The 24845-nt window shown below is 52.5% G+C and overlaps 5 non-coding genes across 5 annotated transcripts; all 5 read left to right on the top strand.

The window, feature by feature from the left end:
• Positions 1-1236: 1236 nt before the first annotated feature.
• Positions 1237-1355, top strand: LOC130682777 (5S ribosomal RNA). Its single transcript, XR_008996075.1, has one exon. It is a non-coding gene; the product is annotated as a 5S ribosomal RNA (ribosomal RNA).
• A 1393-nt stretch (positions 1356-2748) lies between these two features.
• LOC130682772 (5S ribosomal RNA) lies at positions 2749-2867 on the top strand. Its single transcript, XR_008996070.1, has one exon. It is a non-coding gene; the product is annotated as a 5S ribosomal RNA (ribosomal RNA).
• Positions 2868-4260: 1393 nt separating this feature from the next.
• LOC130682761 (5S ribosomal RNA) lies at positions 4261-4379 on the top strand. The gene has a single exon (XR_008996059.1). It is a non-coding gene; the product is annotated as a 5S ribosomal RNA (ribosomal RNA).
• Positions 4380-5772: 1393 nt separating this feature from the next.
• LOC130682748 (5S ribosomal RNA) lies at positions 5773-5891 on the top strand. Its single transcript, XR_008996048.1, has one exon. It is a non-coding gene; the product is annotated as a 5S ribosomal RNA (ribosomal RNA).
• Positions 5892-7284: 1393 nt separating this feature from the next.
• LOC130682731 (5S ribosomal RNA) lies at positions 7285-7403 on the top strand. The gene has a single exon (XR_008996030.1). It is a non-coding gene; the product is annotated as a 5S ribosomal RNA (ribosomal RNA).
• The last annotated feature ends 17442 nt before the right edge of the window (positions 7404-24845 follow it).

The raw sequence follows: 24845 nt of genomic DNA, 5'->3' as shown, positions 1-24845 counted from the left end.
CTCCGGGGGCTGGGGCTGGGGCTGGCGGTGGGGGTGCGAGTGGGGGTGGGGTGGGCACACCCGCCTTCAGCCGGCCGGCCCCGCCCAGAGGCAGGGCCAACCTGCGCGCGGGCCGGCGGTGTCCCCCACCCCGCAGGCAGGCCTTGGGCTCCCTCCGCAGCCCGGGAGCCCCTAAGCCGTGCGCTCCACTCGCCCCCACCCGCCGGACAGCGCAGGCCCTGGGCGCCCCCCAACACCCCGCGCACGCCCCCATCCCCGGAGCCCGGGCCGCGCTCCCTTCCTTGCCACGGTAGGGAGGTAGCGAAGGCCCGGGCCCACAGGAGGGGCCCACCGTCCCTGGGCCCCGGGGGTGGGGGGGCGCGCCCCGTCGTCCGCGCTCGGTGTGCGTGCCCTCGCCCCTCGAGCCCCGCCCCCCACCCGGGACCGGGAGCGGGCCGACCGACCGCGCCGGGCGGACGTCCGACGCTGCTCTCCCGCAACAGCCAGGCGCGCCCCAGCGAGTGCCGGGGCGCCCGTGCCGAAGACACACAGAGCCGGAAGAAACGGGCCAGCGCGCGCTCACACCCATCTCCCGGGCGCCTGGTTCCCCGGGCAGGCAGGGGTGCCCGCCCAACGCGGCGCCTCGCAGCGTGGCTGCAGGTCCTCGGGGGCTGCACGGGTGACTGCGGGCCCCAGGGCCCGGCCGCCTTGCCCGAAAGCAGCCCGAGCGTGACCACGGCCTCGTGGGGAAGCTGCCCCTCCAGGGGAGCCTCGCGGTGCCTGTCGGGTGGGTGTGCGTGTGCGTGTGCGTGTGCGCGCGCGCGCGCGCGCCACTGTGAGGAAGTGCGAGCGTGTGCACGCGTGCGTTCGACGGCGTGTGCACGCGTGCGTTCGACGGCGTGTGCGCCGCCTGGCTGCTCGTCCCCGTGTCCGCCTAGGTGTGTGCCTGTGTCTTGAATCCTCGTGTCCGTGTGTCTCTCCTCTCCCTCACTCCGGTTCGCTCGGGCTCCCTGCGGGTGGCACGGAGAAGATGGCAGAAGGAAGAAGGGCGGCGGGTGGCCTGTGGTGGCGCCGGGGGGCCCCGGCTGGAGCCGGGCCAGTAGGGGCCTGGTGGGCAGCGGCGCAGCGCGGGCGGGCCGGCGCGAGAGCGGCCCGGGCACGGGGCCGGTGGGGTTGGGGGGGCACCGGCAGAGGCTCGGGGCGTGGAGGCAGGCGGGGACGCGCAGGCTCTTGGGGCGCGCAGGGCCGGCCTCTGGCGTCTACGGCCATACCACCCTGAACGCGCCCGATCTCGTCTGATCTCGGAAGCTAAGCAGGGTCGGGCCTGGTTAGTACTTGGATGGGAGACCGCCTGGGAATACCGGGTGCTGTAGGCTCTTTTTCCTCTCTGCCTCCCCGCTTTCTTTCTGCCGCCGTCGCCCCCTGCCCCTCCCGGCCGCTCACCGCGGGCGCCTGCCCTCGCCCAGCCCCTTCCCCGCCCGCCCCGTCGTGACCACCTGCTGCTGCCGGGCCTCGTCCCCCACCCCCACACGCCTCCGGGGGCTGGGGCTGGGGCTGGCGGTGGGGGTGCGAGTGGGGGTGGGGTGGGCACACCCGCCTTCAGCCGGCCGGCCCCGCCCAGAGGCAGGGCCAACCTGCGCGCGGGCCGGCGGTGTCCCCCACCCCGCAGGCAGGCCTTGGGCTCCCTCCGCAGCCCGGGAGCCCCTAAGCCGTGCGCTCCACTCGCCCCCACCCGCCGGACAGCGCAGGCCCTGGGCGCCCCCCAACACCCCGCGCACGCCCCCATCCCCGGAGCCCGGGCCGCGCTCCCTTCCTTGCCACGGTAGGGAGGTAGCGAAGGCCCGGGCCCACAGGAGGGGCCCACCGTCCCTGGGCCCCGGGGGTGGGGGGGCGCGCCCCGTCGTCCGCGCTCGGTGTGCGTGCCCTCGCCCCTCGAGCCCCGCCCCCCACCCGGGACCGGGAGCGGGCCGACCGACCGCGCCGGGCGGACGTCCGACGCTGCTCTCCCGCAACAGCCAGGCGCGCCCCAGCGAGTGCCGGGGCGCCCGTGCCGAAGACACACAGAGCCGGAAGAAACGGGCCAGCGCGCGCTCACACCCATCTCCCGGGCGCCTGGTTCCCCGGGCAGGCAGGGGTGCCCGCCCAACGCGGCGCCTCGCAGCGTGGCTGCAGGTCCTCGGGGGCTGCACGGGTGACTGCGGGCCCCAGGGCCCGGCCGCCTTGCCCGAAAGCAGCCCGAGCGTGACCACGGCCTCGTGGGGAAGCTGCCCCTCCAGGGGAGCCTCGCGGTGCCTGTCGGGTGGGTGTGCGTGTGCGTGTGCGTGTGCGCGCGCGCGCGCGCGCCACTGTGAGGAAGTGCGAGCGTGTGCACGCGTGCGTTCGACGGCGTGTGCACGCGTGCGTTCGACGGCGTGTGCGCCGCCTGGCTGCTCGTCCCCGTGTCCGCCTAGGTGTGTGCCTGTGTCTTGAATCCTCGTGTCCGTGTGTCTCTCCTCTCCCTCACTCCGGTTCGCTCGGGCTCCCTGCGGGTGGCACGGAGAAGATGGCAGAAGGAAGAAGGGCGGCGGGTGGCCTGTGGTGGCGCCGGGGGGCCCCGGCTGGAGCCGGGCCAGTAGGGGCCTGGTGGGCAGCGGCGCAGCGCGGGCGGGCCGGCGCGAGAGCGGCCCGGGCACGGGGCCGGTGGGGTTGGGGGGGCACCGGCAGAGGCTCGGGGCGTGGAGGCAGGCGGGGACGCGCAGGCTCTTGGGGCGCGCAGGGCCGGCCTCTGGCGTCTACGGCCATACCACCCTGAACGCGCCCGATCTCGTCTGATCTCGGAAGCTAAGCAGGGTCGGGCCTGGTTAGTACTTGGATGGGAGACCGCCTGGGAATACCGGGTGCTGTAGGCTCTTTTTCCTCTCTGCCTCCCCGCTTTCTTTCTGCCGCCGTCGCCCCCTGCCCCTCCCGGCCGCTCACCGCGGGCGCCTGCCCTCGCCCAGCCCCTTCCCCGCCCGCCCCGTCGTGACCACCTGCTGCTGCCGGGCCTCGTCCCCCACCCCCACACGCCTCCGGGGGCTGGGGCTGGGGCTGGCGGTGGGGGTGCGAGTGGGGGTGGGGTGGGCACACCCGCCTTCAGCCGGCCGGCCCCGCCCAGAGGCAGGGCCAACCTGCGCGCGGGCCGGCGGTGTCCCCCACCCCGCAGGCAGGCCTTGGGCTCCCTCCGCAGCCCGGGAGCCCCTAAGCCGTGCGCTCCACTCGCCCCCACCCGCCGGACAGCGCAGGCCCTGGGCGCCCCCCAACACCCCGCGCACGCCCCCATCCCCGGAGCCCGGGCCGCGCTCCCTTCCTTGCCACGGTAGGGAGGTAGCGAAGGCCCGGGCCCACAGGAGGGGCCCACCGTCCCTGGGCCCCGGGGGTGGGGGGGCGCGCCCCGTGGTCCGCGCTCGGTGTGCGTGCCCTCGCCCCTCGAGCCCCGCCCCCCACCCGGGACCGGGAGCGGGCCGACCGACCGCGCCGGGCGGACGTCCGACGCTGCTCTCCCGCAACAGCCAGGCGCGCCCCAGCGAGTGCCGGGGCGCCCGTGCCGAAGACACACAGAGCCGGAAGAAACGGGCCAGCGCGCGCTCACACCCATCTCCCGGGCGCCTGGTTCCCCGGGCAGGCAGGGGTGCCCGCCCAACGCGGCGCCTCGCAGCGTGGCTGCAGGTCCTCGGGGGCTGCACGGGTGACTGCGGGCCCCAGGGCCCGGCCGCCTTGCCCGAAAGCAGCCCGAGCGTGACCACGGCCTCGTGGGGAAGCTGCCCCTCCAGGGGAGCCTCGCGGTGCCTGTCGGGTGGGTGTGCGTGTGCGTGTGCGTGTGCGCGCGCGCGCGCGCGCCACTGTGAGGAAGTGCGAGCGTGTGCACGCGTGCGTTCGACGGCGTGTGCACGCGTGCGTTCGACGGCGTGTGCGCCGCCTGGCTGCTCGTCCCCGTGTCCGCCTAGGTGTGTGCCTGTGTCTTGAATCCTCGTGTCCGTGTGTCTCTCCTCTCCCTCACTCCGGTTCGCTCGGGCTCCCTGCGGGTGGCACGGAGAAGATGGCAGAAGGAAGAAGGGCGGCGGGTGGCCTGTGGTGGCGCCGGGGGGCCCCGGCTGGAGCCGGGCCAGTAGGGGCCTGGTGGGCAGCGGCGCAGCGCGGGCGGGCCGGCGCGAGAGCGGCCCGGGCACGGGGCCGGTGGGGTTGGGGGGGCACCGGCAGAGGCTCGGGGCGTGGAGGCAGGCGGGGACGCGCAGGCTCTTGGGGCGCGCAGGGCCGGCCTCTGGCGTCTACGGCCATACCACCCTGAACGCGCCCGATCTCGTCTGATCTCGGAAGCTAAGCAGGGTCGGGCCTGGTTAGTACTTGGATGGGAGACCGCCTGGGAATACCGGGTGCTGTAGGCTCTTTTTCCTCTCTGCCTCCCCGCTTTCTTTCTGCCGCCGTCGCCCCCTGCCCCTCCCGGCCGCTCACCGCGGGCGCCTGCCCTCGCCCAGCCCCTTCCCCGCCCGCCCCGTCGTGACCACCTGCTGCTGCCGGGCCTCGTCCCCCACCCCCACACGCCTCCGGGGGCTGGGGCTGGGGCTGGCGGTGGGGGTGCGAGTGGGGGTGGGGTGGGCACACCCGCCTTCAGCCGGCCGGCCCCGCCCAGAGGCAGGGCCAACCTGCGCGCGGGCCGGCGGTGTCCCCCACCCCGCAGGCAGGCCTTGGGCTCCCTCCGCAGCCCGGGAGCCCCTAAGCCGTGCGCTCCACTCGCCCCCACCCGCCGGACAGCGCAGGCCCTGGGCGCCCCCCAACACCCCGCGCACGCCCCCATCCCCGGAGCCCGGGCCGCGCTCCCTTCCTTGCCACGGTAGGGAGGTAGCGAAGGCCCGGGCCCACAGGAGGGGCCCACCGTCCCTGGGCCCCGGGGGTGGGGGGGCGCGCCCCGTCGTCCGCGCTCGGTGTGCGTGCCCTCGCCCCTCGAGCCCCGCCCCCCACCCGGGACCGGGAGCGGGCCGACCGACCGCGCCGGGCGGACGTCCGACGCTGCTCTCCCGCAACAGCCAGGCGCGCCCCAGCGAGTGCCGGGGCGCCCGTGCCGAAGACACACAGAGCCGGAAGAAACGGGCCAGCGCGCGCTCACACCCATCTCCCGGGCGCCTGGTTCCCCGGGCAGGCAGGGGTGCCCGCCCAACGCGGCGCCTCGCAGCGTGGCTGCAGGTCCTCGGGGGCTGCACGGGTGACTGCGGGCCCCAGGGCCCGGCCGCCTTGCCCGAAAGCAGCCCGAGCGTGACCACGGCCTCGTGGGGAAGCTGCCCCTCCAGGGGAGCCTCGCGGTGCCTGTCGGGTGGGTGTGCGTGTGCGTGTGCGTGTGCGCGCGCGCGCGCGCGCCACTGTGAGGAAGTGCGAGCGTGTGCACGCGTGCGTTCGACGGCGTGTGCACGCGTGCGTTCGACGGCGTGTGCGCCGCCTGGCTGCTCGTCCCCGTGTCCGCCTAGGTGTGTGCCTGTGTCTTGAATCCTCGTGTCCGTGTGTCTCTCCTCTCCCTCACTCCGGTTCGCTCGGGCTCCCTGCGGGTGGCACGGAGAAGATGGCAGAAGGAAGAAGGGCGGCGGGTGGCCTGTGGTGGCGCCGGGGGGCCCCGGCTGGAGCCGGGCCAGTAGGGGCCTGGTGGGCAGCGGCGCAGCGCGGGCGGGCCGGCGCGAGAGCGGCCCGGGCACGGGGCCGGTGGGGTTGGGGGGGCACCGGCAGAGGCTCGGGGCGTGGAGGCAGGCGGGGACGCGCAGGCTCTTGGGGCGCGCAGGGCCGGCCTCTGGCGTCTACGGCCATACCACCCTGAACGCGCCCGATCTCGTCTGATCTCGGAAGCTAAGCAGGGTCGGGCCTGGTTAGTACTTGGATGGGAGACCGCCTGGGAATACCGGGTGCTGTAGGCTCTTTTTCCTCTCTGCCTCCCCGCTTTCTTTCTGCCGCCGTCGCCCCCTGCCCCTCCCGGCCGCTCACCGCGGGCGCCTGCCCTCGCCCAGCCCCTTCCCCGCCCGCCCCGTCGTGACCACCTGCTGCTGCCGGGCCTCGTCCCCCACCCCCACACGCCTCCGGGGGCTGGGGCTGGGGCTGGCGGTGGGGGTGCGAGTGGGGGTGGGGTGGGCACACCCGCCTTCAGCCGGCCGGCCCCGCCCAGAGGCAGGGCCAACCTGCGCGCGGGCCGGCGGTGTCCCCCACCCCGCAGGCAGGCCTTGGGCTCCCTCCGCAGCCCGGGAGCCCCTAAGCCGTGCGCTCCACTCGCCCCCACCCGCCGGACAGCGCAGGCCCTGGGCGCCCCCCAACACCCCGCGCACGCCCCCATCCCCGGAGCCCGGGCCGCGCTCCCTTCCTTGCCACGGTAGGGAGGTAGCGAAGGCCCGGGCCCACAGGAGGGGCCCACCGTCCCTGGGCCCCGGGGGTGGGGGGGCGCGCCCCGTCGTCCGCGCTCGGTGTGCGTGCCCTCGCCCCTCGAGCCCCGCCCCCCACCCGGGACCGGGAGCGGGCCGACCGACCGCGCCGGGCGGACGTCCGACGCTGCTCTCCCGCAACAGCCAGGCGCGCCCCAGCGAGTGCCGGGGCGCCCGTGCCGAAGACACACAGAGCCGGAAGAAACGGGCCAGCGCGCGCTCACACCCATCTCCCGGGCGCCTGGTTCCCCGGGCAGGCAGGGGTGCCCGCCCAACGCGGCGCCTCGCAGCGTGGCTGCAGGTCCTCGGGGGCTGCACGGGTGACTGCGGGCCCCAGGGCCCGGCCGCCTTGCCCGAAAGCAGCCCGAGCGTGACCACGGCCTCGTGGGGAAGCTGCCCCTCCAGGGGAGCCTCGCGGTGCCTGTCGGGTGGGTGTGCGTGTGCGTGTGCGTGTGCGCGCGCGCGCGCGCGCCACTGTGAGGAAGTGCGAGCGTGTGCACGCGTGCGTTCGACGGCGTGTGCACGCGTGCGTTCGACGGCGTGTGCGCCGCCTGGCTGCTCGTCCCCGTGTCCGCCTAGGTGTGTGCCTGTGTCTTGAATCCTCGTGTCCGTGTGTCTCTCCTCTCCCTCACTCCGGTTCGCTCGGGCTCCCTGCGGGTGGCACGGAGAAGATGGCAGAAGGAAGAAGGGCGGCGGGTGGCCTGTGGTGGCGCCGGGGGGCCCCGGCTGGAGCCGGGCCAGTAGGGGCCTGGTGGGCAGCGGCGCAGCGCGGGCGGGCCGGCGCGAGAGCGGCCCGGGCACGGGGCCGGTGGGGTTGGGGGGGCACCGGCAGAGGCTCGGGGCGTGGAGGCAGGCGGGGACGCGCAGGCTCTTGGGGCGCGCAGGGCCGGCCTCTGGCGTCTACGGCCATACCACCCTGAACGCGCCCGATCTCGTCTGATCTCGGAAGCTAAGCAGGGTCGGGCCTGGTTAGTACTTGGATGGGAGACCGCCTGGGAATACCGGGTGCTGTAGGCTCTTTTTCCTCTCTGCCTCCCCGCTTTCTTTCTGCCGCCGTCGCCCCCTGCCCCTCCCGGCCGCTCACCGCGGGCGCCTGCCCTCGCCCAGCCCCTTCCCCGCCCGCCCCGTCGTGACCACCTGCTGCTGCCGGGCCTCGTCCCCCACCCCCACACGCCTCCGGGGGCTGGGGCTGGGGCTGGCGGTGGGGGTGCGAGTGGGGGTGGGGTGGGCACACCCGCCTTCAGCCGGCCGGCCCCGCCCAGAGGCAGGGCCAACCTGCGCGCGGGCCGGCGGTGTCCCCCACCCCGCAGGCAGGCCTTGGGCTCCCTCCGCAGCCCGGGAGCCCCTAAGCCGTGCGCTCCACTCGCCCCCACCCGCCGGACAGCGCAGGCCCTGGGCGCCCCCCAACACCCCGCGCACGCCCCCATCCCCGGAGCCCGGGCCGCGCTCCCTTCCTTGCCACGGTAGGGAGGTAGCGAAGGCCCGGGCCCACAGGAGGGGCCCACCGTCCCTGGGCCCCGGGGGTGGGGGGGCGCGCCCCGTCGTCCGCGCTCGGTGTGCGTGCCCTCGCCCCTCGAGCCCCGCCCCCCACCCGGGACCGGGAGCGGGCCGACCGACCGCGCCGGGCGGACGTCCGACGCTGCTCTCCCGCAACAGCCAGGCGCGCCCCAGCGAGTGCCGGGGCGCCCGTGCCGAAGACACACAGAGCCGGAAGAAACGGGCCAGCGCGCGCTCACACCCATCTCCCGGGCGCCTGGTTCCCCGGGCAGGCAGGGGTGCCCGCCCAACGCGGCGCCTCGCAGCGTGGCTGCAGGTCCTCGGGGGCTGCACGGGTGACTGCGGGCCCCAGGGCCCGGCCGCCTTGCCCGAAAGCAGCCCGAGCGTGACCACGGCCTCGAGTGGAAGCTGCCCCTCCAGGGGAGCCTCGCGGTGCCTGTCGGGTGGGTGTGCGTGTGCGTGTGCGTGTGCGTGTGCTTGTGCGTGTGTGTGTGTGTTTAATGCGTTCGAAAAACTGACATGAGTGTGTGTGTGCTAGAGGTGGCGTTGCTCTAAGTTGAGAGCCTGCTGGATGTTGGTGACTACATAAGTGATCGGGAATTTTGGCAAGGAATCTGTCCACCAAGGTGTGGTTTTGGAAAGCCACTTGAGAGGGCAGCATCAGGCCCTGAGTGTCCTGGACCTTGCAGAATGTGATCTCCATGCTGAGGCATAGGCTGTGTAACTGCATGGAACCCGAGTGCAGGAAGAGGTACGTCAGCGTGGCATGGCCAGGGTCAGGTGCGGGAGGGGAGGCCCTGCAGCTGCTCCTGGTGCCACCAGCCCTGACGTGCCAACACTGGGGTGATCTGGAGCAGAGCAAGGGCACCTAGGTACAGTGAGACGTTGCAGGAGAGGTGCAGGGACTACAGGTCCTGGGATTGGCCAAAAGCGACACACAGCTCAATTTTTTTCTTTATGTTTTTTTTTTTTTTTAAGTTGAAGCATGAGTTGATGCACATATAATAAGGGCTATTCTGTGGTAACATAAATGAGGGTTTTGTTTTTGGCATCTTATTAGAACCCCATCCCAAGTTGGCTATTGCTCCCACATGGCAGTGGACACCACGACCCTTCCCTGTGGTGCCTCTTACCTACCCTAGACAGCACTGCATTCTCTGGCACCTTTTTCAGCCAAATTGCTTATGCAAAAACCTAAATATGCAATAAATAAGGAAATAGTACATCATCTGTGGTACACATCAACTCAGTGAGTTAAGCAGTCATTTAAACTATCATAAAGATTGTATAGAAACTTAGGGAAATATTTATTAAGTGATATGTATCATTAAGTGTAGAAAACATCCACATCATTATAGCCATGCGAATGTGAGAAACAAAATATTGGGCTGGCCACTCCTGGGTGTAATGGTATAAATAAGTTGTGTTGCTATGCAAGAAAATTCAGAGAACCATTCTCCTCGATGTCAACTTTACTTCAGTCAACTCAGTGAGACAACAGAATCATCTTTCCTTGGGCAAAGAGAGCAAGAAGAGAGAATGTCAGCTTCAGAGATGTAATGAGACATTTGGAGGACTTTGTTGGAGAGAGGAAACCAGTGTGGGGCACGCAGGGGATGCCTGTGAGCTGGAAGAGTGTTGGTACCACAGTACGTGGTGGATAGAATGCTGGGAGGAGAAGAAAAGCAATTTTTTCAGAGGGAAGGAGGTACAGTCTCATTGTGATGCTTCCCTTATCAGCCTTTGACTCTCCCAGTCCCTAAGAATCCTAGGAATATAAATACTCTATCAATGAGTTAATTCAACCCATGTGTCTTAAAAAATGGCTCTGTAAAATGGAGGTGATTAAGGACACAAAAAGTTGCTGGCTTATAGGTCAAACCTGAGATAGTGATGCACTGAAATGAAAAATGCAAGTTTCACATATAGTCTTAAGATTATAAGTTCTGTTGAGGCTGCTTCCTCATAAGCACAGCATCTGTAGCTTTGGTAACAGTAAGTGTGCAAAGGGATCAAGCTTTGACCCTTTGGTAAGGCATAACCAAGGCCTGAACAACTAAAAGAAAGAGAGGAAGTTAATACACAATGTCTTTGTACTCTCTCTATAAACACTATAATTCTTAATTCATAGTTACCAGTTTATTAAATTTTTCAGTAAATGACCCTCATCTTTTAAAGGTAAGTAACCATATTTTATTTTATATAAGTATCTTCAAAATTTCAGCTACTAAAAATCCTACATAACAAATGCAAGTGAAGCCTTAATACAATAGTTTCTAAAGAAAATTTAGCACAGCATACCAAAACTTATGGGATGAAGCTAGTGTGGTGCATGGAAGGAAATTTATAGCGATAAATGCCTGTGCTTCTAGCCAAGCAATTAGGCAAGAAAATGAAAGGAAAGGAATCCAGAAAGGAAAGGAAGAGGTAATGAAATTTTAAGTTTTAATTACTTCTCTAAATATAAGTAAGTATTATTTTGGGTCAAATTATGTCCCCCAAAAAGACATATTGAAGTCCTAACCCTCACATTTAAGATTGTGACCTTAGTTCGAAACAGGGTGGATGTAGATGTTGTTAGTTAAAATGAGGTCATATCGAGTAGGATGGGTCCTTAATTTAATATGGGTATGTCCTTAGAAGAAGAAAAACAGAAGCACAAAGAGAGAAGGCCATGTGACAGCAGAGGCTGTGACAGGAGTGAGGCAGTCACAAGCCAAGGAATGCCAAGAATTGTTGATGACACCAGAAGCTAGGAGAAAGGCATGGGACAGATCTTTCTCTCACCCTGGCAGAGCATGACTCTGCCAACACTTTGATTTCAGATTTCTAAGCTCCAGAACTGTGAAAGATTAAATTTCTTTTGCTTTAAGTCACCCAGTGTGTGGCAATTAATTAAAGCAGCCATAAGGCACTGATACAAAAAGTAAACACTTTCTTCCATAAACCTGAAAGAAAGGTATCTCAAGAAAGGTAGGAATCTCCTGGTAGACACCTGCTACATCCCTGTTCCTGCTTTGTCAGGAGTAGATCTCTGCATCTTTGCATATGGCTGTGGCCTCTGGGCCCGGGGCCACCCAACTTGGCAGCTTGGAAAAGAAACTGCAGTCTCCCAAAGGGAAGGAGATTCAAGATGGTGGCATGAGAGGTGAGACAGAGAACTCCTCCCAAAACCACAAATAGTATGAAAATGTAGTTATTAATACAACAACCCTAAAACGGCAACAAGAAAGAAGGCTGCACCAGACTGCATACAGACCTCAGGAACAGCGCAGACCTCATGAAACGGTAACATACGAAAGCCTTAATCCGGCAGGACCCAAGCCCTTCCCCCACCCCAGCTAGCCAGTAGGAGGAAGAGAAATTTATAATTTTCTCTTCCTGTAGGTGGGAGTGGGGGAGGGGGCTATTTACAATAGCTAAGAAATGGAAGCAACCTAAGTGTCCATCAGTAGATGAATGGATAAAGAAGATGTGGTACATATACACAATGGAATACTACTCAGCCATAAGAAGAAAACAAATCCTACCATTTGCAACAACATGGATGGAGCTAGAGGGTATTATGCTCAGTGAAATAAGCCAGGCAGAGAAAGACAAGTACCAAATGATTTCACTCATCTGGAGTGTAAGAACAAAAAACTAAAGGAACAAAACAGCAGCAGACTCACACAACCCAAGAATGGACTAACAGTTACCAAAGGGAAAGGGACTGGGGAGGATGGGTGGGAAGGGAGAGATAAGGGGGTAAAGGGGGTATTACGATTAGCACCCATAATGTAGCGGAGGGGGACACGGGAAAGGCAGTGTATATAGAGAAGACAAGTAGTGATTCTATAGCATCTTGCTGTGCTGATGGACAGTGATTGTAATGGAGTATGTGGGGGGGACTTGATATTAGGGGGAGTCTAGTGACCATAATGTTGTTCAAGTAATTGTACATTAATGATACCAAAATTTAAAAAAAAAGAAATTGCAGTCTCTTATTGACCCTGACCTGCCACATTGTGACTCAACATCCGGTCCAACTGCTTCCTCAGTGAACAGAGCCTCAGAACTGCTTAGGGGTCTACTTGTCAGAGAAGGTAACCCTGCCCCCAGAACAGCTCAGGGGTGATTCTCATTAGCCTGGGTCAGTCCAGTGATGCCAGCCCTCTTGCCAATGACTGGTTTAGGTGGGCAAGTGAGGGAGACTCTGTGGAGAGCTTCTGCAAATAGTTCTCTCATCCCAAATAGGAGATGTCTCTTCTTCACTGCACATAGTATTACCTCACCATGAAGTTGGGACCATAGCAGGCTTCACATGATCAGGAGGGCCAAGGTCAAAGCTGAAATGCTGAGGATGGACACATGTACAAGTCGGAAGGCCAGTTAGGTCTTGCAGGTGAGGGAGCCAAGAGGGAGATCATGGTGTCTTGGCCAGGGTGGTGACAAGTTGCTGGATTCTGGATAGATTTTGAAGATCACACTCAAAGGGTTTGGAGGCTAGATGTGTAGTGTGAGAGGAAAAGATGAGTCAAGGAGACTTGAAAGGTTTTAACCTGAGCACCAGGAAGGGCAGCATTGCCATTCGCTGGCATGAACAGGCAACGGGAGGAACCGCTTTCAGGGGGAGCAGTTCAGCTTCACAGGTGAAGTTTGAGGTGCCACATCCACGTGGAGATGTTGACTAGGCAGTTTGATATGGTTGGAGTACAGGAGAGAAAGGTCCAGGCTGGAGATACAAATGTGAACTGACAGCACTCAGATCGTCTTAAGGACATGGGACTAAATGAAATCACTAACAGCAGAGAGAAAAGAGAAGAAGGCTGAGTCCTGCGGCAGTGCCCAGACTGAGAAGGAGCCACCACATGGACAAAGAGAAACAACACTGAACACAAAAACCCAAATGTATAAGGTCAATATTTATTTTTTTACTCAATAACTGTTAATAATAATAACAGTTTATTATATACCAGGCTCTGTGCTACGGTTTGTATATGTATTATCTAATTTAATCCTCATAAAACCAAATTAGCAATTAAAAAATATCAATGGGACAATTCCAAAATACCATTACACAAACCAAAATAAATAAAAATGAAACTGTTTAGATGGGGCTGTGGGAAAATAGATGTCCTGAAAACAGCTAACAGCACTTTAGTTGGAGTGGAATCTGGCAGCAATGTAACAAGAGCTCTAAACTCAGCACAACTTTTGACCTCGTGTAAGGAGGAAAAAGTAACTTTTACATATGTTCATTATACACATAAAATGCTGGAAATGACCCAAGTCATTGTGAAACAAGCTATGATACATTAACATGAAGGAATGACCAGTCAACCTTTAAAAATGACAGGTATGTGGACTGTGTTGATACAGGTAATGTGATCTGTCTTGTTTAGGGATTGCTTCCTTTTGAGGACAGAATTCCAGCCAATTTGCCTAAGAAAGGAAAATTTATTATGAGAATACAGAGGTACCTCATGGGCTCCCAAGAGCTACAAATAGACCCAGGTCTCTCTGGGACTGGTTCATGGACCCACAAAGGCAAGAGCAACAAGGCGATGCATCTGAATGGTGGCAACAGTTTTCTCTTCCACCAAACTAGCCAGGCTCCAGCGCCCTTTCTCAACCGGACCTCGATCTCGGCCTGTAAAGACTCAGTTTCTAACAGATCAAGGCCAGATCCTTAGGGTGACCCTAGGCTTACCTGAGAAAAACTGCCAGGCTGCCAAAAGAATTTGCTATTTGTTTTAGCCGATACCTGGAGACAGGGCCCCAGGCTCCCGGGCTCTGTGGGAGGGCAGGAGCCTGCTTGAGATAAGTTTGTTTTCTAACTCTGTTAGTTTGTTTTTAACTATGAAAGATTTTCTGACACAAGCCAGGAAACTTGATATGATACATACATACAAGGTAGACATTTTTCAAATTTCTTTTTTTCTGTAAAATTTCTCTTACGCACTTTTTAAAATGCATTTCTGAACAGGGCATTTGTGATTACATCAGGCCCACCCATATAATCCAGGCTCATATTCCCAGATCAAGATCCATAAATTAATTACACTTGCAAAGTCCCTTTTCCCTTTTTCCATTTAAGGTAACACAGCTTCCAAGGATTAGGACACGCATATCTGGGGTGGGGTGGGGGAGGAGGCATCATTTAGCCCATTGCAACATGCTGAAGGTGAGAGTCTTCACCGTAGCAGAGAAGCTGCCTGTCCAGAAAGCTCTTCTCTGGTACGTCTAGCCTCTTTCCCAATTGCAGTGAATCAATGACACAACTGGCTCATTGATCATGTATGTAATTTAGCATTGCTGGGAAACTGATATGACTGAAAATCAGCCCACTGAAAACATAACAGCTAAAGAGCTAAGGGTCACCTATGAAAAGACGACTGCATATCTGCAGGGTTCCCACTCGATCAAGGACACAGGAGTAGGGGAATATTATTTACAGTGAGCCTCAGGATATGATGTAGAGCAATAAATGTAATAATTCAGGGAACTAGAATGCACTTGTTCATTTCAGAGAGAGGATTATCCCAGTCTGGAACCACCTTATTGTTTACATGCACGTTTCTTTCCCCCTCACGCCCCAGTTGGAATGGCAAAACCATGAGAGCAGGAATCTCATATGTGTAAGTTCTTAGGATCCGGAACAAAGCTTAGAACACAGTAAATGTCATTAAATATCTGAATACATGTTTTAAATGTATACTAACTTTCCATGCATAAAAAACCAAATGAGAATGAAGGATCTAGCATTTGAGTTCCTCTGCATCAACGGAATTTGATTAATGAAATAATAGGAAATAATTGTAATATGTAACATATGACATGGATTCACATTATGAAGGGAAGGGATGGAATCAGTACAAATATTCATGTATCATTTTCCCTGTGGAATTAAGAAAGCACAGTTTGATATGAAGGTTATATGTACTAGAGTGATGCGTAGTGTCAGGCTGGTATATTTCCCTGGTGTTAAACAGCAGCTCTACCTATGTGGGGGGGTGGAGGTGAACCCCATCCCCTGTCACTGCCCCGTCTGCCACACCGATCTCAAGTTAAGTAGACCCATCCCCTTGGCTCACATCTGAGGGGCTGACAACACCTGCTCATTGGACTATGTTTCTGTCCTATTTCCTTGAGCTCAGTTCACATCTCCTGAAGCAGACCTGGCTTCTTCCCTGTACTGGGATTTCCTCCCTGTACTGAGATTTCCGGTTAAGGAAAATGGAGTCATTGTGCCCCAAGGCTCATCCCTTTTATTTATTTATTATTAAAGTATCTTGGCTTCCACCGTCTCTGCTAGAAATGTTATGCTTCTGCTACTCTAACAGCTGGGCTCCTGGTCTGTACTGATGGACACTACTCACCATTGCACATCAACCAGATGAGTGACCACACCACTGACCAGGGAATAACAGTTTTTTGAAGAATGAGGGAGCTCTAAAAATACAAGGACATGTGTTAGGAACACAAGCTTTCTCCTGTACCCACAAACATTTGTGTGCATGTGCATTTAAGCATGCTCCCCACCAGGGCAGGATGCTGAGGCTCCCAGCTTTCTGATTAACAGGCATTCTCCTGGAGCGCCTTTAGAAGGCAGTGATCCCGGCCATGGTCCTGTCTGCGGCAGGAGAGGTGAGCAAGTTCCTGATCTGGGTTCTGCCTCACCTTGCTCAACTCTGCAATAGATGCTGCATTTTTTGCCTCTGTCTGTTCTTACCAGGCCGGTCCAGTCCTGCCTGCTCTTCATCCTGGTATGCCTGCTGCACTCCAGCTTGGCATAGCTCAGAGGCTGTTGGCCCCAAACCATACCCTGTTCATCTGCCCCTCCCAAGTCCACACAACTGAGAACATGGCCGTTCAGGGAATTGTACCACACAGAACGCAGGACTGAAATGAAACCAACATCTCTACTCTGAAAGAGTATGTGTGTACCAGTCTGTGTTGTCTGGCAGAGTATGCAGTCAGACCAACCTTGCATGCTTTGTGATTTTAACAAGTCATGCAACCTCTTAGGGCCTCAGTCTCCTCATTTGTACCATATCGATGATGCAATAAAACCCCACCATAATGTGATCGGTGGGGCAAAAGACAGGTCAATCGTGTAAAATTCAGGGGTGCATTTTTGAGTTTAATGAAATGCTTTTCAGGGTTCTGGCTAAGTGAGCAAATCCTGTCTAGTCTCAGCTCTGGTTTGGTGCCACCTGGGTATTGTTTACTCTGGTTTAAATACTGATGGAGACAAGTAAGAGTCCTGCAGTTGGCTAAAGTTCCCAGGACAGCACCAATAATTCCAGAACTCTCCTAGTTACCTGGCACTCATTGTGTCTTTTGGATCCAGAGAAATTTGCTGGAAGAATGCCGAGGACCAGGGACTCACTCCGCCTCCAGCTTCCCCAGAGGGAGTTGCAGCCCTCCCCACTCTGGCTGGTACCAACATCCCATTTAAGAGCAGAGGCTGTGGAAGGTTCCTGGAAGGCAAAGAACAATTGCACAATATCCGAATTTTTTTCACTGAAGATTCTTACTTTAATGCCTATTACCATTGCTGTGAGGATTAGGGTCAATGTATGAATGTGTCATAGGGTTTGGCATGTAATTTTGCACATTAAGTGGTGCATTCATTCCAAAAGTGTTTATTAAGCACCTAATAAGTCCTAGGACTACAGCAGTGAATAAGAAACATGTTGTTCCTGCCCTTGTGAAGCCTGGAGTTTAGCAGAAATAATAGCTTAAAGAGTGCTGTGGGAGCTGTGAAGGTTAAGCTACCATCGTATTTTCTCTGAATACCATCTCTCCTTCAACAGTTTAAAACACTTAAGATTTCACATGTATATTTTGGAACAGAATATTCCATTCTCTTCTTTAAAGAAGTGGTTCTCAGGAGGGGTCAATTTTGCTGCCTGGGGGACATTTGGTGAAGTCCAGAGACATTTTTTGGGGTGTTATAACTTGGGAGCAGAGGACATGCTCTTGGCATCTGGTGGGCGAGGCTAGGGGTGCTGCAGAATATCCTATAATGCACAAGCGAGCCCCACAAAAGACTCATCTGGCTCAAAATTTCAGTATGCATGGCTGAGAAACGATGGTCTAGAGGGGACCCACTTAGTCCACAGTCTGTTATTTGGCTGCTAAAGGAGAAAAACACATTTCACCCTTACAAGTGTTAGAAAAACTGGCCCATCTGTTCTGTGCTCTAGGACACTTGCCAAGTTAGAGGAGGGAGAGCAGAGGAGGCTCTTCCAAAATCTCAGTGCAGCACCACATTCCTCTTGGCGGCAGAGAGACTTGACCAGGGAGTCTATTTTCAGAGTGTTCAGCACTGTAACTGTGTTTGGTGAATGTTATATTTCACGGATTCTTATAGAACTAAATTGCCAAACAAAAAGCTCCTGGAAAGGACCTTGTACTTTCTACCCTTTGAAAACTCTACCAAGATATACAAATGAGGCAAATTATCTCAAGGCCACTGAACCCAAGTTTTCAGTTCATTTGGTTTTCTTTCTTCCTTTTTAAAGTGTTTTAAAAGCTTTAAATTAATCTAATTTGGTCTTTGGGGTAGCCCAGACTCCAGAGGGACTGGTTTTGATCTGATGGTTTTCTTACGTATGTGCGGCAAAGCAATACAATTTTAGACAAAGCAGAGGATGAGGGAGAATGAGGCAAAATACAATGAAGCCAGGAAGGGAGGGAGGAAGGGTAGGATGTTAGATCCCACTGCAAGGATGGAAACGGCCAGTCTAAACTTTCTCGGCTTCAAGAGCCCTGCTTCCCCACCTCAGCTTACTTTGCCTTCTCTCCTGCTTTCTACAGGACCACACTGGATTCTAGACTACTCCTCTCTCCTCCAGATTCTGGGCAGAGGTGGGAGTTCCTGTCTCCCAGCTGGGTTTGGAGGCAGAATCTTGTGTAGAAGCAGTGTTATGTCCTGAAGGGAAGCTGGGATGTATATGTGAAATTTAAGACTATTTGCCATTCGTATTCACCTTACAATAGTGGACTACCGGTAAATATGTACTGTTTCTACTACTGATGAAGTTGACTATCCACTAGTTAGTACCAGAAGCAGGAGGTATGAATCACGTCCCCACTCATATGGGTTGAATGATTTGAACTATGACGTGAACACTCTGAATTCTATTTCATGTCCCATTACCTGAAAAAACTTCAAGTTTTTCTTAGAAATGAGATTTGATTTTGAAATGTGCAAACATCTGATCTGAAATGTGCAAACCATTTTTTTCAATGCAGTATTTTTCTTGGAACTTGCTGTAGATGTTAAATGCGCTATTACAGATTCTTTAACAATTTGTCTGATCCCACCTGAAGATAATATTATCTCTCATAAAGTCATCCATGACTGAAGTAACAAATTAATCTCAATCATCTGTAGTACTTGTGGTTAACAGAATTTTGTGTTCTATTAAGCATCATTCTTCATTTAAAAATTTTGCTACTGGCTGATACAAAATGTTCTATGGCACTTCCTTAATATAAACAAGAATTTAATAAAATCTTCCTGAGTTATTTCATTGCTTAAACTTGCCCTTGACATATTAGCCTTCAATAATGAAACTCTTCTTTACCCCAAAACTCACTAGTCTAAGCACATGTCTTGACCAAGTACTTTTCCTTAACTTCTTCAACTTTGGTTTTGAATTTAACTGTGGGATTCAGTGAGTTTCTTCTGGTTTCCTTACACTATATTTAACAAACTCCCTGAGCACACAGCAAGGGCTCAGTACGTGTTTGTTAGATGGAAGAACAAGGAGGGCTTTGCAGAATGGGTTATCAATATATTATGCAACTGACTGTCAGGTTGCATTGTCTATTGAGGGCTTTTCCTTGTTCTCTGTCTCCCACCCACCTGGGCATTTCCAGGACTGAGGGATCTCTCACCAGGTCAGTCTCCCTCCAGTTCTCAATAGAGTCTCCCTCCAGTTCTGCCGGAGATCGAAGAAGTATCGTGATTGCCATGGCCTTCCTTGGCAGCCCAGACATTCCTCAGCCAGCCAGCATGTCTGCTCTGTTAACATTTGTCTCCAGGCCCCGAGGTCAGGCTGATTACTTGGACGCCCAAGCTAGTGAGAGGGATGGCAATGATGAGACCTGAAAATTCTTCACTCTTTGTTCTCCTGATGGGTGACAGGATAATCAGTCCAAATGAGATGCAGCCTCTTCCAGACCATATTTAGTACAATTGCATTTTTCTTTCCCCTGGAGGAGCCTGGGATTCCCCGCTAGGATATGGTAGCACCAGAAGACGAACAAAATCAAGCAGCATGGCCATGGCAGAGCATGCTCCCCCTTCTCAGACGGCGGGCAGGGTCAGCTTGTGTTCAGGCTTCCGGCAACAGGGTTCTTCTACCCCTAACCCTGCCACCGACCAGCTGTGTGACTGAAGACCCCTTATCCCCTCTGAGCCTCGGATTTTTGTTAAATAAGCATGATAATCTTTACCTTAAAGGAGAGTGCTGAGGATGAAATGTGATCAACTTTGTAAAGCACTTTATGATTTGTAGATGCATGATACAAATGTAGGGAGCTCGTCTCCCAGCTGGGTTTGGATGCATGCCCAAATGTCCCCCTGTACAAAAGGCCGGTTTCCACTTAACCTTAACATGTGAGGCTCTGTCAGACTTAGGAATTAAGCTTCTCATTTTCTCTCTCTTCCTCCCCTTGGGCCACTGTTTCCCAATCCTCAAGCTCATGGTTAATGCTCATTATTTGATTGCTAATATTACTACTTGGAATTGAAATATTAAAGTGGAGCAGTATTGATTCAATGTACCATTCAATAAACCCATTGATGTTAACACAAATATCTTTACAAAAATAACTATTTTCCAAAAAAAAGTTATAGTGAGAATGGCATTTTTAGTATTTTTTTTGCAAATCTCTTTAATGTCAAACTTAATAGAACTGGATTCTTATACTTGATCCCACATTAAATCTGTTGTAAATATTGTTGTCATTGAAGAATGTGAGGACATCTTCATTCATTCTTCACATTCTGCCTGACAGGTTATGTAATGGAAAAGATGAGTTTTAATAGACTTCAGATAACCGTGGATATTCCTCCTTGATAGTACATTAAAATTCAACAAGTGGTAGCTTTGTAAAGGTTAGTTGCAATGTGGAATCTAAAACCACGTGATTAGTAAACTTTTTATTCTCCATTACACTAAAATCCATTCATCTATTTTGTATTTTGAATGGATTTTTTGCCCATTTGTGATTTTGTTGCTTCACTGTCATTTGGAAAATACTGGTTCACCGAGTTATTCAGATGTTGTGAATGTTGACACATTTCATTATACAACATCACACATGTTTGTCTATATCTACCTTGGTATTTAATTTTCATAGAAATTCTTTTACTTGAAGTTTACTTGAAAGCTCAAATGTTGTCATTGTCAACAAATACTGCCAATTTTTTTAAGTGACCGGCTCACTTTGTTTATTTTCAGGAAAATCCCCAAATATGGAAAATCAGTTTGTCAGTTGTACTCTTAAAAGGTTTTTTTTTCTTACCTTTTGACCACCTTCACTCATTTCTTAAACAAGAAAAAAGCAGCTACTTCAGCTCATCAAATAACTATACAATGTTTTTTCTCAGAAGAACTACTATACTTCAGTATGCATAAGTGTTTCATGTGTAAACTCCCCATTTTATCACACATACTAAAATGACAGGTCCTCAGGAATGAGTATTTAAAATGAATCACAGGCCTAAATATAAAACAAAACTATGTTAACACTTATAACAGGAAATCTATGTAACTTTGGGTATGGTGATGACTTTTTAGATACAGAACAAAAGGCACAATCCATGAAAGAAATAACTTATTAGCTGGGCTTCATTAAAATTAAAAACTTTTGTTATACAAAAGACACTATCAAGAGATGAGAATATAAACCAAAAACTGGGAGAAAATATTCACAAAATCTGATAAATTGTTATCCAAAATATACAAAGAACTAACAATAGTTAGTCTTCTACTAAACAAATGAACAACCTGATTAAAAAAACAGGCAACAAACTTTAACAGATATCTCACAGAAGAATATATACAGATGGCAAATAAGCGTATGGAAAGATGCTCAACATTCACACGTCATTAGAGGAATGCAAATTAAAACGAGGTATCACCACTTACTTACCTATTAGAATGCCCAAAATCCAAAAACACGGAACACTATCACACGCTGGCAAGGGTGTGGAGCAACAGAAACTTTCATTCATTGCTTTTGGGAATGCAAAATGGTAGAGCCGCTTTGGAAGATGGTTTGACAGTTTCTACAAAACTAAACATACTCTTACCATGCAATCCAGCAATCAGGCGCCTTGCTGTTTACTCAAATGAGTTAAAAACTCATATCCACACAAAAACCTGCATTACTGTTCATAGCACTTTACTTATAATTACTAAAACTTGGACAACATAAACGTGGTACATGCAAATGATGTATTATTTTCTCCGACTCTGTGGGTTGCTTTTTCACTGTCAACAATGTCCTTTGATGCACGTTTTAAAGTTTTATGAAATCCAATTTATTTTTTCTTTTGTTGCCCATTCAAGAAATCACTGGCAAATCAAATATGAAGCTTTCACCATTTTCTTAAGAGTTTAATATTTTTAGCTCTTAATGTTTAAGTCATTCATCTATTTTTGAGTTAATTTTTGTATATGGTATAAGGTAAGGGTCTAATTTCATTCTCTTGCATGTGGATATACAAGCTGCCCCAACATTTATTGAAAAGGCTGCCTTTCCTCACTGACATACCTTGGCACCCTTGTCAAAAATCATCTTACCATACATACAAGGGTTTATTTCTGGGCTCTATATTCTATTCTATTGGTCTGTATATCAGTCTTTGTGCCTTTACCACACAGTTTTGATTACTGTAGCTTTGTACTAAGAGTTTCCTTATTTTTGAAATACACTCTCTTTCTGGCTCATGCTGAGTTCTTTTAACCCCTTCAAGTGCTGCCTGAAGAAACCACCACCCTCTGTAGTACCAAAATTTAACCAGGGACAATCACGCATCACATCCATAAGCAGGTATGTCATTCAATATGGTTTGTACTTTCATTAGAAAAGAAAAGGCAGAGTCGCTGGAGTAAAACTGTATGCCTTTATTCAACATAAAATGAGTCATTAAAATACAGCTTGTCTATGTGCAGAAACATTATTATACATTCAATTCTGAAGAAGGTAGCTTGATATGACAAATAAAGGAACAGTCTAAAAGTGAGAGGAATAAAGACAATAGTGAGGAGCTAAAAGGCAGAGTTTTATGTCAAAGTGCTAAGGCCTATGTGCACAAAGATTTTAAAGTGAACAAGACCAACATAAGGCCATTTTTTCCAGTCCGATTTCTCTTGGTGCTGGTGAAAGTCTTAAGGTGTGGTGCAATGAGTCACAGAATTAAGATGGGTTTTTAAAAAATAGGTCATAGCACTTACGGCTAAGAGAAGCTTTTAATTTCTACCTTCATTCGTCATGTAGTCAAGATTTTTCATGAGACTCTAGAAATTTCATGAGTTCTCTAAAAACAAACTTGCCCTTCAATCAGGAATTTGTTATCAGAAAACAAATTCTCACGTTCTTCCCAGCCCAGATACTATCTTCTTATGCAACAAAGGGGAAAACCATTTGAGACTCTCGAAGTTTCATTAATGTAAAGCTTGTGCAAAGTGGTTAAATATAGGCTCAGTTGGGGTCACTACTGAAATCTTCAAATTTCATGCAATGGCATGAAAGCCTAATGAGCATTACTGACTCAGGGTCAGAGTCCAACTCCATAATTTCCAAGGTGCTAGTGTCTGAAAACATCAGACACTATTTTTTGAAAGGAACCCAAGAAACATAAAATTTTATGTACCACAATTTGCTTAGGAAGGACATAGGCTATGTGTGAAATAACAGTTCTAAAGTATCTTCAGATGTCTTATTAACATTAAATGCACGGTTTTATTGGGCTAATCTGAAACTTTAAATATTTAAAAGCAGGATCCACGGTTAAAGTTAATATTAAGTGTTGACTCAAGTTGGTTTAACAGTGCTCATGAGCCAACGTCTGTATCACATAACAGACACAGGTACACAACCGTAAGCCCTGATCAGTGGCAAAAGCTGCCAGTAGGCAATTCCACAGAAAACTGTTACTTAGTCCACAAAATGTCCCAAATCAAATTCTATGTTCCACTCATGGCCATTTAACATTATAGGACCCCAAAATCTTAAAAAAATATATTCAGTAAAAGGGTAAATTAAAAATAATTCAAAGTTTACTTAAATCTAACTTAAATCCAATCTTGGGTTTACCTTTCTTTTCCCCCAGGCATATTCTAGGTTTTGCAGTCAAGATGAAAGTCAGGAAGTTCTAAAATTTCCTCTAGCCTCTTTTCAGTTTAAAGAACCAGGAAAATTGAGTTTCAAGTCATTCTTCAGGAGAACCCGCTGTCTAGTCATAGCCTGTCTCCAAGGCTGACCATCTTTGGCTCTCTTCCAAGTTCACTGTTCACTGTACTTCCTGTTATAAGGAAATCTCCCTAGGGATTCCCTTTTAGATTAAGGCTGACAACTATATGGAGGTACAGAGATTCCTTGGTGAATCTCTATGAAAGAAACCCAATCTGCTGTGTAAGATCACCAAGTATTAGGAAAATCCAGGATATCCACTTTCTACTTCTTTTGACAGAGTTGAGTCTCCTTTACATAGTGAATACACCTAATACCTCTTTGACTGAAAAGTGAATACAAATATTTTGGCATACCGAACTTGAGTTGCAAATCCAATAATCCAGGTTAAAGATTAATGATAAGGAAAATTCAAGAATAAGTACTGACAAAAAATTATTTGTCCTGCTAAAATGTTTCTATCAGTCTTAAAATAAGAATTAGGATTTAGGCCACTAAAAGGGCTCAAGTCCTACTGAAACATCTTTTAATCCAAGTTCTGTGAATTATGAGATAGAGAAAAACCCAATTGACAATATTAGAATAAAGAACACGAAATAACTTTATCCATTGTGGAGAAAGAAACAGGGGTGCAGTGTCTCCTTAACAACTGAGAACAAAGGGATACACTTCCTTCTCACAACAGACAAGCTGAAAATTGTTCTTTCATCCCTGTTAGCTTCTTTTGGGTTTGAACAGAGCAGGAAGCTGCACTGTTTGCTGGACTGTTATTTGAAGGGGTTAGGTAAGACAAGAGCATCTTTACTGACATTCTGACCAGATTAATCAGAAAGGAGTGGCCTGGTCCCCACTCTTCAATCTAGTTATTTACAAGAGATTTCTTGAAATTTTTATTAACAACTCTAGTTCTTCCAGTGGTAGTTGTCAAAAAAGGTAAAATTTATTAACATGGCTCACTTTCACATTGCTTCATCTAGGGGCAATGCTTTTCCTAATGCATGTTTTGCTATTGTGTTTTGCCCAATGGATGAAATGCTTCTATTCCATATGAATTTATACTTAAACTTCCAACATGTCTTGAAAAATATGTGGTATATATTACTTCTTGAGTCCTGAACTAGACACACGCTCTATGGTTTATACTTTAGGAAGACCTTTTATAGTTTAGATAGCTGCTTGTTTACTCCTGCAAAACCAGAACTTTAGTGTTTAGCACATAGTAGGTGCTCAATATATATCTGAACTAGTAACATGATTTATACACAAAAACTGCTGGAAACATTATGCAAAATCTCTGATTTCTGAAGACCACTTGTGGTCAAGTAGTGTCAAAAGGAAGGAACACAGGTTTCTAGGCCTATGATGTAAAAATAAAGGAAATGTTGGGGATCTAAGTTGAAGTTGTGTTCTAGTATACTGTTCTTTCTCTTTCAACTGCAGAACAATTGTACCTTTAGGCTCCTATGTCATTACCTGAATATGAAATTTACTTCTGATGAGGTAGGAGGCCCATTTAAATAATGACAAATATGTTCCAGA

Source organism: Manis pentadactyla, chromosome 2 (genome assembly GCF_030020395.1).
Source record: "Manis pentadactyla isolate mManPen7 chromosome 2, mManPen7.hap1, whole genome shotgun sequence".
In the NCBI taxonomy this organism is placed as follows: Eukaryota; Metazoa; Chordata; class Mammalia; order Pholidota; family Manidae; genus Manis; species Manis pentadactyla.
This window is presented reverse-complemented; position numbering and strand designations above follow the sequence as displayed.